We start from the raw sequence: 6,084 nt of genomic DNA on the forward strand, positions 1-6,084 counted from the left end.
TAAGACTTAGGGTCGCGCGCAAATGTCAATTATCGGTCGTAGGTTGCTGGAATTCGACGAGAATGATCGTGGGAGTCGACGGAACAGTACGGACTAGGATATGGGTCTTACATCTGGCATGCAATCCAGTAGGCCCCATCTCAATGGGCCGCACCTAAGATTAAAATCCCAGTGGGCCTCATTGCATTACTGGTCCAGCCCCATTCCATTTGGGCCACCTGAATGAGCCACGACCAGAAAAATTCTCTCTAACCATATGATTTTAACAGTGGAAGTACTAGAGTGGGGTTGCAATTCCTATATGTTCCTAGTTTAACTCAAGCTAAGCTATCTTCTTATGCTCTTTGATGGGATTCAAGCTAGATCCATTTTCAATATGGTTCTTCATTTTGCATTCAGTGCCTGTTTATGCTACCCGAAAGAATCAGTTTCTATCATAAGTTGTTACCTTGTGTATATGATTTAAGGATTGAGCAAACAATCCTGTCATGGAACTCTTGCCCAGATGGAGTTTTGATGCTGGATTAGATGGCTTAATCTTGCATTATTATTAGAAAAATTCGATTCATCTCATTCTCCACCACATTAATGAGCAATCTCCATTTATCTTGCAAGCCCCTCCATGAATGGGCCGGGCTGATCAGCTAAATCTCATGGGTCCAGGCCTTTTTGGGGACCTTGGTGTTGTAACTTAGCCTGGGCCAAACCAGGCCCAGCTCAGACCTTGATTGATGGGCCAAAACTGGCCCAATTCACATGAAACAAGGGCTCTTACAAACCTTCCCATTAGTGGTCTTTGGAAACATAAGCTAACACAAACTCTTGGGTTGGAAATGACTCTATGAAACCAATTATACGGCATTGGACTGTTAGCTAGCTTCAGAAAACTGATTCAAGAAAGGAGCTACAACCCTTCAAGTGAGGATTGTACCCATTGAGCTTTCCTCTTCCATGTTAACGCATGTGTTAGTTCAACTCTAATTTTACCTAATACTTAATGACTCTGCTTGAAGGATAATTACATGCTTAATATCTATTTGTAGAAACCTATATATGTAGTATGCCAAATTTTGCTTGAAGGATAATTATGTAATGCATGCTTGTAACACCTATTAGAATGTCTTTCTAACTTGGTTGCTTGCAATTTTGGATAATAATGGTTGGAATTAATCATGCATACATGATACTCCTATTTTTGAATGGGCTAACTATTGGAAAAGTCCATTTCTCTTATTCGGATGAGCCTACTGTTTGAAAGGCTCATTCTCTTAGTTGATGGGTTGACTGTTCGAAAAGCCCATCACCATCTTACATGGGTGAGCTGACTATTTGAAAGGCCCACTATCTTACTTGAACGGGTCGATTGTTTGAAAGACCCGTTCCCTCGCAAGTTGAATGAGTCGACTGTTTGAAAGACTCATTCTCTCCCCTGAATGGACTGACTGTTTGAAAGGTCCATTCCCTTGTTGGGATGAGCCGACTGTTTGAATGTCCATCCCCATGCATGAATGGGCTGACTGTTGGAAAGACACATTCTCTTATTTATTGGACCAACTGTTTGAAAGGTCCATTCATTTGACCAGCTGGATGTACATCCCCCAGTTGATGTGCACTCACACATCCATGCATTTAAACAAGATCATCATGGAATGTTTTATATGTTTTACTATCTGGAACAATGCTTGGTTAATGCGATGGTGTGTAATCTTGAGGGGAGTTCCCACCGAGCCAGTCACTCATCCTTCGAATATATAACCGTACAAATAATGCAGACATAAATGAGGGTGCGAATGGGGCGGATTTGAATGCAGATCCCCGGGATTGGGAGAAGACTTGTAACGTCTCGAAAAAATCCGTACAAGGACCCGAGTACCACCGAGTACCACCTCAGACAAAAATTACCCAGGACCAAAACCTTTAAAAATTAAGTTAATGTTAGCAAATGCTAAACTAGAGTGCTTATGAAATTAACAATAATCACTTTAAATATGATCTGCAAGACCCAAACCGTGCAGTATCAATGACACTATATTACCCTGAAATCTAGAATCCGTCCCTAAACCCAATTGCTCTTGGGAGCACACCGAAACTCCGTATCGGACCTGGACCGCACGTCGAAAGTCCAATTACCCCGAAACTATACGGATATGACCACATTACTGGACTTGACAACTCCCTCGGAAATCAAGTCCTAATTGTGTCTAGAAATATACAACTTGAGCCTGAAGCAAAGTGTGTGAGAAACGTGAATATATTTAGAAGTAAATTCCGAATTTAAGTAATCTGAGTCGTGTCACTTGCGGGCCAAATATAAGAATTCAGACCGTCAGAATCTGACCCAAATATACCCTCGGATCAGGAGAAATGTCCCACACATGGCGGTGTACTTGTGGCCCTGATCGAGTGCCGGTGACCGTTAAACTGAAACTGGTCCGCCATAGCTGATCTGTAAATCTGATCGGAACGAAAACTCAGCCTGACCTAGATCCATGGTCAGGGAGCTTAAGTCCGATCGCACGTGAAAAAAGGGCCACCAGAAGTGCTCCGTTGGGCTGAAACAGACGCCCTTTAGATATAACCTAAGTATACCTTGGCCCTGGGGCCATTTCCATCAGTCCTGGGCCTATATAAGGGCCTTAAACCTTCTCTCTCTCTCACCACATACGAATTTGAGAAACCCTAGTGGAGAGAGGAGAGAAAAGAAAAGGAAAAAGAGAGAAAGTGAGAGTAAGAGTTGGAAATTCTTCCTGAGATTCGATCCCGCTATTCCACGCACTCAACCACCATTCATGTATCGCTATACAGGCGATTCCGATTCCGTTCTTAGGTAAGAAAACCTAACCCTAATCTTTTTTAGGGTTTCAAATAGTGTAAGTTATGAAATAGCTAACCTAATTTATGTTATAGGTTGCCAATCCGCCGTTGACAAGACTGAGTGTCTAAAACGAATCTGTTACGCATTTACCGGCGTAAGGTGCGGACTATAAACGTATAGGTTATAGTTTTCAAGGCTTTCAATGTCGGTTAATGGTTTATTACTGATGTGGGTGCTATTTCACATGCCAAATGCGATGTTTATTTCGCTTTATGTATATATATGAATTATGTTGGGTATATTGTAATCCGTGTGTTTGTAGAAATGATCGTATATGTATGGAATTTGAAATTGTGTTTGCCATGATTAATTGTTGTGTATATATACAAGATGTATGTGTAACAACTCCTTGATGAAAGGATTTGCCCAAATACATGTTATCCCAACATACGTCGCGTATGTTATGAAGTGTAGTCTAGGTGTTTGTGAAAATGTTTGAATGAGTGGAGGATTTGCATTTGTGCTCGCCATGACAAATTATTGTAGGTATATGGTTGTTGTGTAGGCGGCAACCCCTTGGTGAAAGGTTTTGCCCTAATACACATTATAATTAACATATGTTGTGTATGTTAAAAAGGTGTAGTCTAATTGTTCGTAAAAATGTCTGAATGAGCAAGTACTTGGCATCAGGTACTTTATTTGGGTGTTGAGATAAGATTCTCAACTATCTTGACTATGTGTATGATTTCCTCTATGCAATTTATATTATATTGTCTGTTTTACTTATCAAATGCGCATGTGTGAATTCCCGTGTATGTTGTACTTCATAATATGCTCAAATGATTGTAGGATTGGAATTATATGTTTATTACTGCTTTGACTATTTCATACGAATACTTATTATAATTGAATGTGTTTGGGACTGCGATATAGTCCAGGCAATCGGCAACATGCCCTGATTTGGTGGTTGAGGTTGTTTTCGCCCCACAGGACGTGTTCGATGAGTCTGAGTTGTACTTCAATTGTCGACAGTGGTTAGGCCACACGGAGTGCTCGTGCACTTCATGTCGATTAATTCGATGTGCGCTCGTACCAGTCGAGCTCGTCAAGTAACCCGATTGACCCGATGTATGTTCACCATGTATGGATGCTACTGCTTAAATCTAAGGTACCAAACTCACCAGTGAAAATCCCTTTAACCTTGGTACCTTGATCCGCTAAGACTCATGAGCCGAGTATGGTGGTATGGGACACCGTGGTCGAGTTGTCGGCCTACGCTGGGGTGACGAGCCTCCCTGTAGTGTCCCGTGAGCAACACAGCCTCGTGAGCCGAATACGATAGTATGAGACATTGTATTGGAGCTGTCGGCCTACATTGATAAGGTGACGAGCCCTTTGTAGTGACCTCGAGCGTACCCTAAGACTGCGTAGAGGCAACGAGCCTTTCCATAGCAACAAGAGTACAGACTAAGCCTGCACTGATAAGGTGACAAGCCCTTTGCAGCGACCTAGAACCGTATCATCGCATGAGATTTACTAGGACTGAAGACCCTAGAATGGATCACCATTTGGGAATTAATATAAGGGAGGTACCTTAACTTTCCAATCCTGCTGTATGAAAAGGACTAATAAGAACTTGGTAATCATCCTCATGTACTGCGTTGCATGTGCTGTTTAGCGATATGTAGAGAGCACGAGGAAGTGACTGACATGCGCGACCGTTAGATAAAAATCGCTGAGGGAGTGCAGGCGAGGGCATGCATCATTTATACATACCATTTCTGCATTAATCAGAGTACTTAGGGATGTTCGATTGTATTTCTTTATCATTACTGCTTGACTGAATTGATAACATGTTAACCTTTGTTTTATTGTTCCACTGAGTTGATCACTCACTCCCACGTTATGGGACGATGTCTTAAACACCAACCAGACCCTTTTGTAGGTTCAGATGATTGCGTAGCCTGCGAGACGGAGCCGGACTTTGAGGATGATGAGGAGACATTCTCATATATGTAGTATTCAAGTGGGTTCTCGTAGACCGTTCTGAATCGATGGGGCTTCAGGGTTATACCTGTAGTGGACTATTACATTTTTGACATTTGTATTTTGAAACAATACATGTAATTATTGACCTGACAATGCATACATACTTTGGGGACTTATACTGATTTGTAGAGTTATACATATTTGAGTCAGTCTTCCGCTTGCGTATTACAACTGTCCCTGGATTATGTTTTGCTGATTTGGCTTAATCTTATTATGTTTTATGCACTAATACAGACAACATTTAATCATCATTAAATATGTTGCATAAGTGATGCATTGGAACTTAGGAGTTGGACTTTTACTCGACCCTCGATTTTCAGGGCGTTACAAGTCTATTATGAAGAGAAGCCTCGTCAGGACACAGCGGAGTTTTATGGGCTAAACCAACAGTTGCTTTTATTTATTTCATAGTTAGTAACTCTTAAAACATTTTAAAATTTAAAGTTTTGTAATTTGGGCCCCAGCTGAGTGGCTCAGGATATTATTCTCATCTTAATTAAATTATGTCATACTTGATTTTCGCTACTTGCACTTTGATCTTTATGTATTGCCATTAATATTCTGTTAACTCCTGGGTTTTTTGGGATACGAGTTGTATACTTTGGTTCTGAAAACTAGGGCGTTACGTCGTTCTAATAACTTGAATAGTTGTCCCTCAGCCATTTCATGTAAGCTTTTTCTCCTCTTCCCCGTTTATTCGCCGCTAATTGTCTAGATTTTCGTCGATTTCTTTAGAATTCTCAAGATTCTAACCTTTAGGTCACTCCATTTTATATTTTGGGCATTCCGACTATCTATTAGTGCAGTATAGTCGCTTGAACGAGCCACATGAAGGCTTGAGGGCACTGAATGGTTTGATTGGGGCCCGAACTTGGGGCCGCATCACCAAATTGAGTTAATTCGGGTAATTAAATAGCAATATTGTCCTAATAATTTCAATTTGGGTTAATTTTGGTTCTAACTACAAGTTATGATGTTAGGATCTGATTTTCTATAATCGGTAACAATAGAATCCGTTGTAATCATAGGGTGTTGCGTTGGAGCGCTCGTAGCTTAGAAACCCTAACCGCAACTAGGTGAAGATCTACCATCAAGCTTTTTCTTCAACATTTCAGTTCAGTAATTGCTTCTATGCTTGTTTTGAGTTGTTGATTCAAAAATTGTTATTAGTTTTAATTTTGTTTACTTATGTAATTATGAATATTTTCCCTTTGAACATA

Source organism: Magnolia sinica, chromosome 3 (genome assembly GCF_029962835.1).
Source record: "Magnolia sinica isolate HGM2019 chromosome 3, MsV1, whole genome shotgun sequence".
In the NCBI taxonomy this organism is placed as follows: domain Eukaryota; kingdom Viridiplantae; phylum Streptophyta; class Magnoliopsida; order Magnoliales; family Magnoliaceae; genus Magnolia; species Magnolia sinica.